At 43.2% G+C, this 13,097-nt stretch overlaps 1 protein-coding gene across 2 annotated transcripts in view; it reads right to left on the bottom strand.

The window, feature by feature from the left end:
• Window positions 1–13,097, bottom strand: part of LOC146859526 (CD5 antigen-like) — a 692,104-nt gene that overhangs the window by 630,659 nt on the left and 48,348 nt on the right. The window contains exon 2 of one of the 2 annotated variants that reach the window (XM_085650237.1): window positions 275–644. The exons of the other annotated variant lie outside the window; for it this stretch is intronic. The gene's annotated coding sequence lies outside the window, so the exon portion shown is untranslated. The remainder of the gene's footprint in view (window positions 1–274; window positions 645–13,097) is intronic. 2 annotated transcript variants of the gene reach the window in all.

The following is a 13,097-nucleotide window of genomic DNA, read 5'->3' as shown; positions in this document are numbered from 1 at the left end:
TAAGGAAAAATTAGAAAATCCATCTGGATGCTGAGATGAAGGAAATTTTGAACAAGTGTGATCTAAATCCGTACGAGAAAGTGGGTCTTTACTTCAGCTCACTAAACAACTTTTTAAACTATTACAAGCAGTGAAATAACAAACAAAATAGACTAACTCTATATGGCCCGGACTCTGAACAGCAGCCATCAAACCCTGTAATGCCTCAACATCTGGCCACACCCACACCTCAAACAATCAATCAATCAGTACATTTGTAGAGTGCACTACTCACCCGTGAGGGTCTCAAGGCGCTGCGGGGGAGGGGTGCTACCAACGCTCGAACAGCCAGGTCTTGAGAAGCCTCCTGAAGGTTAGTAGGTCCTGGGTCTGCCGTAGGAGTATGGGGAGGGTGTTCAAGGTCTTGGCGGCGGGGTGGGAGAACGATCTGCCACCGGTGGTCGCTGTTCAGATGCGGGGGACGGTGGCGAGGGTGAGGTCGGCTGAGCAGAGCTGTCGGTTCGGGGTGTGGAAGGTGAGTCGTCCGTTGAGGTACGCTAGTCCGGTGTTGTGGATTGCCTTGTGTGTGTGGGTGAGGAGCTAGAAGGTAATCCTCTTGTTCACGGGAATCCAGTGCAGGTCTCGCAGATATCTTTATTGACAATCTGTTAAAAAATATAAGTCAGAGATACCGGGGGGCAGCACACATGCTGTGGAGTACATTTGTAGCTTCTAAAGGATTGTTCGGTCCCGTAGGTACCACCTAGTAAAAGGACTTCCGTACCCCCAATTCAATATCTCTCCAGAATGCAACGGATAACATGTGTGACTTATTCTTCCTATATTCCTATAGTAGATGATACTTGGACTGCAAAACTGATTGCAATTAACACCTCTAACTATTCAACCTGGTTCTGTCATCTTTTAAAGCATTTTAATTACGGTGGTGGTGCCAGAATAAAAATCAAAGTCTGAAGTCATGTTTTAAATTCCATAATTTTAGACAGTTGCCATTACACATATATACATTACATGGTGTTACAATTTTGACAAACTGTGTATTCCATGTTACCAAAGGCATTCAAATACACATTTATTACATTTCTAAATGTCATACCCTATGACATTTTACTAATAAAATATATACAGTGTTCCCCGCATGTGATGACTACCCTCATCTTGTTATATTCCCCCCCGGCAGCAGCTTTTTTTACATACCAAAATATAGGTTTTGTATAGATGCTATGTTCGGGAAACTCTGCTGAACTGTCAAACACTGTGACCTTGTCAATATCCATAAACAGGGCTACCCAGTGTGTTCCATCCTCTGTGTTCTGTGATCTGTGTTTAGGACAAGCATGTGGGATCTTTTTACCCCTATTTCCCCAGGTAACCTATCGCTTTGAAAAACCCCGAAAAAATATTTCCTAGCGTATATATGACAGCGTAAGAACTTCTGTATCTAAATCATGTCCATATCACCATTTTTTAAAGATAGTCAAATAAAATCAGCTGGGCGTGGTTGACCTGAATGACACCTTCAAATACAGAGATTACAACCATGTTCGCATTCACAGGCAATGGTTGACTAAGCTGTATTTCAGCTTTTAGAGTTCGGTTTTTGACAAAGTGATATGGTCCCCGTCTTTCATGTCAGGAGTCAGATCGAATACGAACAGTGTGTATCTGGACCCATATCCTTCTCGCGACATGACAACCCCACATTCCCGAAGTATTTCTCAGTTATCAAAACCAGACAAAGATACTCCCTGATAAAGTTTCAAAACTGGGTGTGTAGGGTTTTGCAGGAATCGCAGATTCCACATTGGCCAGAGCCGTGTAGTTAATGTCGTGAAATTGAAAGGGTTTGAGGCAAAGAGACCGCTAAAAGTGGTTTTGTCCACAAAACCGATGATAATAAGTTTGGGTAGTTGCCCCAGAAATAAAGTTTGCTTCTGGGTTAATCTGGTAACAGTGGGGATGCTGAATACCTTCAGAGCTACACTTTCAATGGGGCACTTGGTGTTCAATATTTGAAAAGCGTTGGCATGAGCTAGTCTGACACTCTGTGACACTTTAACTCTCTTTACAGACAGGCTTGCGGGGAGTGTATCCAGTTTATACTGTACCGTATCCACACCGAAGAGACGAGTCCTTGTTGTGGTTAAGTTTGATCTTAAGACAAATAGCATTGACGAGCAGTTTATCTTGAAAGAAGAGGTCTGAATGTATGTGCCCTCGGAGGACTGTCTGCGGCGAACCTTGCTCTTTTTACAAAACCTTGATAGTCCCTGTCGGGGAACAACCTTTACAACGCAACTTTTACAACGCACTACCTTTACAACGCATTTTTTACAACGCATAATCCATTACAACGCATGACATTACAACGCATGACACTACAACGCATTTTTAAAAACTACCTTTACAACGCATTCCATTACAACGCATACTACCATTACAACGCATACCATTACAACGCATAATATTACACTACACTATCCAACACTTACCCTACTGTTGCACCCCCTGGAGTTAGAATAGTAATTTTTACCCCTATACTATCCAACACTTACCCTACTGATGCACCCCCTGGAGTTAGAATAGTAATTTTTACCCCTATACTATCCAACACTTACCCTACTGATGCACCCCCTGGAGTTAGAATAGTAATTTTTACCCCTATACTATCCAACACTTACCCTACTGATGCACCCCCTGGAGTTAGAATAGTAATTTTTACCCCTATACTATCCAACACTTACCCTACTGATGCACCCCCTGGAGTTAGAATAGTAATTTTTACCCCTATACTATCCAACACTTACCCTACTGATGCACCCCCTGGAGTTAGAATAGTATTTTTTACCCCTATACTATCCAACACTTACCCTACTGATGCACCCCCTGGAGTTAGAATAGTAATTTTTACCCCTATACTATCCAACACTTACCCTACTGATGCACCCCCTGGAGTTAGAATAGTAATTTTTACCCCTATACTATCCAACACTTACCCTACTGATGCACCCCCAGGAGTTAGAATAGTAATTTTTACCCCTATACTATCCAACACTTACCCTACTGATGCACCCCCTGGAGTTAGAATAGTAATTTTTACCCCTATACTATCCAACACTTACCCTACTGTTGCACCCCCTGGAGTTAGAATAGTAATTTTTACCCCTATACTATCCAACACTTACCCTACTGTTGCACCCCCTGGAGTTAGAATAGTAATTTTTACCCCTATACTATCCAACACTTACCCTACTGTTGCACCCCCTGGAGTTAGAATAGTAATTTTTACCCCTATACTATCTAATACTTACCTTAAATGTAATTTAATATAATGCGTTGTAATGGTATGCGTTGTAAAGGTAGTATGCGTTGTAATGGCAATGCGTTGTAAAGGTATTTTTTAAAAATGCGTTGTAGTGTCATGCGTTGTAATGTCATGCGTTGTAATGGATTATGCGTTGTAAAAAATGCGTTGTAAGTGCATGCGTTGTAAAAGTGTGCGTTGTAACGTCATACATCCGTCCCTGTCCAGTTCCTTGTCTTCCAACTGCGCACATGTATCCTTGTAGAAGAGGCCGGCTGAAAGCTGCGTGTCAAGGGTATCACTACTGTACTTTAGATCAAACATGGTTGTGATGGGGTAAGTGATCATTTTAGCGGCTTTTTACGACACCACCATAAAAATGGGTCGCGGGTGGAGAATGTGGGGGGTCGCACAGGGAGTTCGTGCAGGAGACGGGATTCTTTTTTTTTTTTAAATAAACTTATCTTTATGCCAGCTGGGTCCAGCGTCTTCTTTGCTCCTGCCCGCCTGCTCTCCTGCCTCCGGCAGGAACAGGAAACAGGCAGCCAGGCTCCCTTCCCTTAGCCAATTACAATGCTGCAAGTAGCGTTGTGATTGGTGGGGATGCCACCCAGCCAGGGGCTTATGGGGAGGCCATGTTCCCCATGCAGGCTGTATTGCAGTCTGCATGAAGAATGGCAGAGAGCGCAAGGGCCAAATAAACAGACATTTTACACTCAGGAGTGGGCACACCTCTCCTCCCCTGCCCTGCTTGCAGAGCAGCCCCCAACCCACCCTGCCCACTCACCTGCAACCAGACATAAAATGGTAATAACTGAAAGTTATTACCATTTAATGTTTCTGCTTCTCACACTGAGAGAAAGCTGTGGGGCGACGCTCCTCCGCCCCAGTGGAGGAGCCGCCCTTGCTGCGTGGGTTGTGCCCTTGAAAGCACGGTGGCCCTCCATCTCTGGCCTGGTTGCTGTAATAGTCCCGTACATAGAATCGCCACCGTATGTTTTCACAACCACCATGATACCTTCTTAAAAGTCACTGTTGCTTCTCTGTCTTATATGAAGCTTAACAACAACTTTCCCATGTTTAAAGGACAGCAGGTCAGTTTGGTCGCCGTAGATGATGATTGAAATAGTGTCAAAAGCTTTTTTGAAATTACTGCATAGTCAGCCTCATTAAATTGAATATTTACCACTGTATATTTTATGCCCTTCACCTGGACCCGTCTTAACAACGGTGAATAACTATCACCGATCCTCTGTGCCTCTACAATATCACTAGAAAAGTTGAGTATAGAGAAGCCCCCGTTAATATCCGGGCACGTGGGATCCAGTTCGACCTGGCTTTTTATTTGTTGCACGGTACCTAAAACCCTTCTTAATTTATCAGCATAGCTAAACACGGTATTGCGATTTGGAGATTTAAGAAATACCATCCTTATAACGTTATTGAACATCAGATGAGTATTCGTATACATTCCAATGCTGACTATGGATGGGTAATAACTGGGTCGATAGCCGGCGTGTATGCTCAAAGGGTCCTGTTCGGGCTTAATGTTAAACTTGGGCTTGTTCGCTGTAAATGTTTTCCATGTTCTCGGGTACTGGATCTCTGTAGGGCTCTGTAGGGCTACCACCCAATCCTATTTCAGGTCCACAGGTTTAGCTATTTCATGGTGCAGGAAGATAATTTGGTTGACTGGGGACATGTCCTTAGAGGCGTTGGACGGTAGGGTAATATAAAAGGGAGCAGTCTCCATCTGGACCTGTGCGGTGAGACCGTCCTGTACTAACACACCTTGCAGGGAGCTAGCGGGTACCCAACTGTTAAATTACTCGGGCCATTCCCTCCTTTTGACAAATGGCTGTCTGTTATCCCCGCTACCTTTCCTTTTCAGAATCCTTTCAACCCTGTACACCCTGTACGGATGGTCAGGTACCTTTTGTAACTCTTCCTTGTAAAAGACACCCTATACTGCTTCTCCATTGTAGTCCTTTAACCTGTGAGTATACACTCCCTCTACAAGCTCCACACTATCCTCTATACATATCTCGTTGCTAAAAAACGCTTTCATCTTTGAAATCCTAACATGATGACCTTTTTGTTAACACAGGTTTCTTAACCCTTGCAGTGAAATGGCTCCCGTACACCATTCTCCAGACAATTAACAAATTATCCTGTGTTACCTCAACGTGGCCGTTTTGATGGTTCTGTGATAACTAGCATTATAAACATCTATAAAAGCCTGTAGAACATTGACGTATCAGTAGGTGTTGTAGGCCTTAAAATATCTCCACATCTTAGACTTTAAAGTTCTTTTAAAACATTCTATAGGAGCTGCTTTTACTTCTGTGTGCTTTACAAAATGAAGAACAGAGTGCTGCTTTAATAATTTCTGAACTGATTTGTTAAATAATTATTTTTCAGTGTCTATTTGTAGTTTTTGAGGGATTTTACCTTTCCCAAAGAAGGCTTAAAAAGCCTCTGTGATGCTTGCCCCTCTTTTATCACTTAGCACTTCTGCAAAGGCGTACTTGGACAAAACTTCTATGACTATTAATATATATCGAGCTCCGTTATTAAGCTTTGCTAAATCTTCAAGACTGATTACGTCCACCTGCCATTGATAATCTATTTACGCATTAACAATTGAAAGTCTCCTCTTATAACGCCTCCTGGTTTGTGGAGTGAATACGCCTCCTCCCCAGATAACCAAGTCTAAACCAGAACTTATTCACCGGTTCATTTTCAGCTAAGCCGTTCTAAACAAAGCTTAGGTACTTCCGAAGCTCCGGACCCCTCATTTATCGTAATAAAGCTTTCTTAACCCGGTTCCTGACATGTTATCAGCTGCCACAGCGTAAGGACATTTTATTAAAAATAAAGAATATTAGCAAAAATATAAGCAGGAAGTACTTTACATTTTCATAGTACAAGTCATATTGGCGTTGATATTGTTACAGATATGTGCTCCTTGGCTCTAAAAGTACCTTCCAACGCTGGCGATACATTTTCATCCAAGACATAACACATAGACATCTTGCGTAGTGACATGTTGGTGCGTGTCCTAAAAATCTGTAAGTGTGTAACATTAAATAAGTTAATTATTTTAAAACAGTCTTCGTGGGGCTAAAGACCCAATTCTTCTATTTTTATGATAAATATTGCAAATGCGACTTTCTACCAGTCTTTCTATCATCTTTCTATCAAATTACGTACACAACCCCATGCAACAGAGTTTTGAGCATGGTTCGCTGGAGTATCTGATCTCTTTGAGCGCCTGTGGTAAATATTTAAATTACCTGTACTATTTTTTATGCGGTAAAGTCTAGTAAGAATAACTCAGTCAAAATAAGAGGCAGAATCCGTGGTATTAGAGGTTCTGAAAAGGGATTTATTCCTTACAAAGGAATTATAGTTCGAACTAGGCAATCTTATTCCATCACCACGAAGGTTCAGGAAGGGATAGGCAATACATTATTGACAAGTAACAATATATATATGGAAAGTATTGCATTAAGACAGATGCAGGAGGCGTAACAGCTGATAATACAGATAAGAATACACACACGTAATGAAAATAGGCGTAAATACAGGCGTATACTAGAAACGTCACTTAAAATGATGTCACAAGTGGGTGGATCCATAAGAGAATCCTGCAGTGTCAGCAGAAATATTTGGCAGAGATGCGCGCGCAGCCGCATGACGTGTGATTGACGTACAACTAGAGGGTGAAGGGAACTTGACATTTAGCCCTACATGTGGAGACAGAAGTCTGGGGTGTCAGGACAACCTAGTCCTAAATCATATCTAATATCTTGTGTTGAAGGAACTATATTATCTGGAAGGAAAGGTCTTCTCGGACAGATCCTATTCTATACTGACTGTTAGTGCGTGTACAAGCGTCTATGTGTCTACATGCGATGCGAGGGGGCAGGAATCTTCCATAGTAACAGAGGCTATGAATTACTTGCATAAAGACAGCGAGGCCAAGCCCTTTGCTCGGTAGCTGGAAGGATGTTTACCTAAACTACTAGACAGGAATGCATTGGATGAGGAGCGGGGCAGATAACTTGAAGGCTGAATACAGTTTTTGGCAGGCAACAGGCCGCGTCAGGCACCGTTAGCCGCGCAGGGAGTAAGACAAAGTTCATGGACACGGATGCAGGTCCAAGCTGGAGCATTTCAGAGGCAGAAGCAGAAAAAGGCTTGATGGCAGAATTCAGGGCCTACTCGCCTGAACTATAAAACTAGAAAAGTGAACCACATAAAGTCGGTGGCCTTTCATACTTAGGAATGGAATATTCGACCCATTCATGGCGGATCTGAAAGAGGGCATGTTGACGTTGGACGCACATGTATTTGCGTCTTCATAGCTGGAACTGGAGGGAACATACATGTACTTATAGCATGTACATGGAGCCGTTGGGGTCTAAGATAGGGGACACAATTGACCATGAAAATTCATATTTCCTCATTCCCTCCTTGTCCCCTACGGACCCTCATGAAATATCCATCTTCATCAATTCATCAATCTGTTCATATAGCATCATTTGTTCTTCTTTCTTCTTCCGGGATCTTGAATGAAAATTTGAAGGCGGTATACACGATGTGGCACACAGACCACAAATCGCTGGCCCACATTGTAGACACAAGCAGCAGCTGAATAGTATGAGAAAGCCAATACCTAGGAAGGATAGGATCCTCCATCCCCAGGCTGACAACATGCTCCAGAACCAACCGGACCAAGTCCAGGTGCCTGGATTCTGGTGTATCTGGCTTACGATTTTATGAAGTCGAGTTATGGCTTTATATACTGACGGCGCGTTTTCTGGTATGAAAACACAGCAACTTGATCCGATGACCCTACAAGCTCCGCCCCTATCGGCCAGGATGACGTCAAGGACAAGACGATTTTGAAGAACAACAATCCGCATCGCAGACTGCTCCTCTGTTAAGTTGCCTAAGGCGGAAGTAGTTTCATTCACTACTGCTTCAAGGGTTCTAGTTAATCTACGTATCAGCTTACTATTAGTGACTGTACCTATGTAGGGAAAAAAACCTTTATTGAAATCTGTATATTGCTCCCATGCTGTTTCAGTGTAGTCGACAATCGGAAGATCTCTCTGCTGTCTATTGTGTACTAAATGGGTATTCCTATGGTAATCAGGCGGGGCTAGGAAAACAGGTGGCAGAAGGAATGCAATGTAACAGGTACCATCCCAATCTAGGGGTAGGCGTATGTATGCGGTGTGACCACAAATGAAGTAGGAATGACGAGAAGCTCTAAATGTAGACTTGCCTTTATCACTGAATTCTATTACAGTGGTACATTTACTATGGCCCATGTGTATTGAACCATTCTTTCTTACACATAATTCGCCTCTAACTGGAAATACTGACATAGCGGGCAAGATTGGTGTAGCTTCGGATTCAACATTCAGGATCATGAGATTAAGTGTAAAGTTACCTAGTCCGTATACTTCATTTTCTAGATCAGTTCCTGTTCTTTTGGGAAGTCCCTCCTTGTTAGGGTAGCAGACTTTAAGTAAAACTAGGTTCAGGTTTCCCCAAACCCAGTTGTCTTGATAAACTACTGAATTTGAATCTAGGGAATTAATCAAACTAAACCATGCTCCACAGGAGCCATTGTGTGTGAATGGATACGGAAAGAGGGGCAGAACTCCCTTGTATTTCTGATAGGGAGGGAGTCGGCCACATATCCAACAATTTGTAGCATTGCTGGTCTGATGAGAATGATGTAACATACTAATAAATGTGTTGTTGCGCAGCGCAAATCTATAGGACAACTCATGCGGAGGTAATTCGCTAAAAGAATGTTCGGCAGTAGCATTGAAAGCACGCTTGGAAATAGGGTAATACATGTGTAATAATATACTGAAAATAATAACCAGAAGACTTAGAAAAAACATAATTAACAATGTCACTATGCAGTGACTACGAAGTGATTTACAGTACGCCTGTTTCTTGAGCTGTTCCTGTCTAATTCTCTCTCTATTTCGGTCTAGAGGATACATGTCAGAGACAAATTCAACCGATTCACCTTGGAGAGGACTTAAACAATCAAATTGTCTGACTTGCTAGACCTTAGTTTCAGTTTATAGTTTTCACTCTCGGTCTTTTCAACCAGGGGTAGTTTTGAATCAGTCTGTGAGGGAATGCAGGGCTGAGGGTTCACGTCGGACGGTAGTCCATAAAATTTTTTGATGTGGCTCGAGTGCAACCACCCTTTACGTCCCTCAATCTTCACGGCTGTCCTTGTGGTCAATAAGACGAGCTTCGGCGACTGCCACCGAGGCTCCAGCTGGCTCCTCCTGTCAAAATTCCTCACAAACACGAGGTCCCCCGGAACCACGTCGTGGGGCTTCACCTCAGTGTTGTCGGGAAAAGCTGCAGCTACCTGTGAACGACAAGATTGTAGTGCAGACATCAAGGAAGCCAGGTAATCTGTCAGCATATTACAATCAACATCAGTTATTTTACGAGGTATAGGCGTCCCCCACATATTTGGTGGTCTACCGAAGATCACCTCATACGGGGATAGCCCTGTTCGAGAGTGTGCTACCATTCTCATGTAAAAGAGCGCAACTGGTAAAGCTACTATCCAGTCGACACCTTTTTCTCTACATACTTTGGACAGTCTAATTTTCAGAGTTTGATTATGTCGCTCCACGAGACCTGCTGCCTCGGGATGTCGGACACAGTGGAATTTCCATTGGTAGCCTAACAGAAGTGAAACATGTTTCATTAGCTCGGATGAGAACGGTTGGCCATTATCTGAGTACACGACACGGGGCAAACCATATCGTGGGAAGAATTCTCGAACTAACTGTTTGGCAGTAGTCGGGGCAGTGTAATCTGAGACGGGATACGCCTCTGTCCACCGGGAAAGAGCGCATACAACTACGAGGACATATTTGAATCCTCGACATCGTTCCATCTGGATATAATCCATCTGGAGGACTTCAAAAGGGTGATCGGGAGATTGAAATCCACCCTGTTCTACAGGTACGCTTTTTCCTGGATTGAACTGACAACAAATCATGCAGGTACGTACTTTCTGTTTAGCTGCTGCTCGCAAGTGTTTATTGAACCAAATGTGTTGAATGCTGTCTAGCATAGCTTTCTCTCCTAGGTGTGCTGGACTATGTATAGTGTTAATGATGACCTGAACCATTGAGTCGGGGAGAAACCATATAGATTTTCCCTTCGTCATCCATCCTTGATCCGTTTGGATCCCTCCTAATTCAGTCCATCTCTTTATTTCTTCTGGTGTAGCATGTGTCTGTATGTCAATTACATCAAGGGCGGGATCCTTAACTGTCATGCAGTGTGTTGGTGTCGGAACTATTGTCTTTGTCGTGCCAGTTGGATGAGTCTGATTCTGAGCAGTCTGTTTAGCTGTTCTGTCAGCTAGGTCGTTACCCTGAGAAATAATGTCAGTCACTTTTGTATGGGCTTTACACTTCATAATCGATATTGCAGTAGGCAGATGTATTGCATCTAACAGAGCTTGAATAAGGGGACCGTGCTGGATGTGGGCACCGTGAGAAGTTAAATAACCTCTCTCTCGCCAAAGTACGCCGAAGTCATGGACGACTCCGAATGCATAACGTGAATCTGTGTATATGTTGACTTTCTTATTTTTGGCTTGAATACAGGCTTGTGTCAGAGCGATGAGCTCTGCTGCTTGAGCTGACAAGGTATCGATACAATTTGTTTCAATAATTTCAGTGTCTGTTGTGACTGCATAAGCGGCCACTAATTCTCCTGTATTTGTTCTCATGCATGAACCATCTACATACAATGTCAGGTCTGGGTCTGATAATGGAATATCTGTCAAGTCTTGTCTGGGTTTCGTCGTAATAGTAATAACTTCAATACAATCATGTGCCAATGGGTCTGTTCCACTTAATGGCAAAAGTGTGGCAGGATTTAATGTACTACAACGTCGGATTACTATGTGTGGCTGGAACAAGGTTAATTCATAGCCCGTCAGTCTTGCTATAGTCAAGTGTTGTGTTTGGGTCCGGTTCAAGAGAACCTCTACTGCGTGTGGTACTTGTACTGTCAATTGATGTCCTAATACTATGGCATCGCTTTGTCTGATTGCTAAAGCTGTTGCTGCGACTGATTTCAGGCACGCAGGAAGAGCCTGAGCTACGGGGTCTAATGTACTAGAAAAATAATGACATGGCTTGTGTGATCCTGCTTGTTCCTGCGTGAGGACTGACAAAGCAGTACCTTCACGTTCTGTAACAAAAAGTGTAAAACGTTTGCTGTAACATGGCGTTGCTAAAACAGGTGCTTGGCATAAAGCTTTCTTTAAGCTTTCAAAAGCTTGCGTATGTTCCTGAGTCCAAGGGAGGACAGTCGATGTCGTTGCCTCCTGTGTTGTCAACTGAATGAGTGGTTTTGCTAGAAATGCATATTGAGGGATCCACTGCCTACAGTACGAAGTAAGGCCTATGAATGCCCGTACCTCCTTTTGTGTCTTGGGTGGCGGCATGTTAACAATTAACTGGATACGGTCGGGTGTAAGCTGTCTTCCCCCCTTGGACAGCAAGTGCCCAAGGTACACAACTTGCTGGACACAGAATTGTAGCTTTGAAGGGGACACTTTGTGCCCCTTGTCTGCTAAGAAATGTAAAACCGTCAGTGATGCTTTTTCACATTCAGGTTCGCTTCGGGCGGTGATCAGCAGATCATCGACATATTGAAGCAGGGCAGTGTTAGCTGGCATGTGGATACTGTCAAGTTCTCTTTTCAGTGCTTGGCTATAGATGCTGGGGCTTTCTGTGAATCCTTGAGGGGCGCGTGCGAATTTAAAACTTCGTCCATTTAAACTGAATCCGAACAAATATTGGCTTTCCGGATCGATTGGGACGCTAAAGAAAGCGTTCTTGAGATCAATTACAGTAAAGAACGTTGCTTCTGAATCTATGGCCGTTAATAATGAAGAGATATCTGGGACCACGGGGTATTGTGGTACAATGCATTTATTTAATTCTCGCAGATCAATAACTAATCGATATACTGGTGGTGCTTTTGGATCAGTTCGTTTAAGAATCGGAATTATCGGGGAATTACATACATTGGAGTCGGTTTCCACAACCACTCCTTGTGCAATGAACTCGTCAATGATTTGCAGTAAAGCCACAACAGCATCTGGCGGTAATTTGTATTGTCGCATTCGTAGTAGTACTACTCCTGTTTTGAATGTGACTCGATATGGTGTAATGTGCATACAACCTACATCAGTGGGGCCTTGTGCCCATAAATGTGCAGGTAGATTCTGTAACCGGTGATCCATGTCTCTAGACACGTAGTGACCTTTAAAGTCACGCAAAAATAATCGTACTCCTTCCGGAGAACAACATATTACAGCTCATCGAGCCTTCAATGTTTTTATACCTAACAAGTTTTCTGGACATGATTTCGTAAGTAATAGATCTGTAGTCCGTGTTAACGGACCGACTGTGAATGCAAGTGGTTGCGATACTTCGTTAACAGTAGGCTTTCCTGAGAAACCAAGGGAAATATTTCGTGAGCCTGAGAGGGGTACCCCTGGGACTTCGCTGTGACGGATAGTAGTTCTGCTTGCCCCTGTATCGAGTAGAAACTTTCTGTCTTTCCCTAATAACTGACTCTGTACATAAGGACCCTCTTGATCTACTGGAACCTCGATAAGGGGTAGGCCAACTTCCCTCTCTAGGCTATTTCATGTGTAGCGCTGATACTCTGGATAGTCATTTTGTGCATACTGGTACATCTGTTG

The sequence above is a fragment of the Triturus cristatus genome, chromosome 3_2 (genome assembly GCF_964204655.1).
Source record: "Triturus cristatus chromosome 3_2, aTriCri1.1, whole genome shotgun sequence".
NCBI classification, from domain to species: domain Eukaryota; kingdom Metazoa; phylum Chordata; class Amphibia; order Caudata; family Salamandridae; genus Triturus; species Triturus cristatus.
Note: the sequence above shows the minus strand (reverse complement) of the source record. Positions and strands in the feature narration are given on the sequence as shown.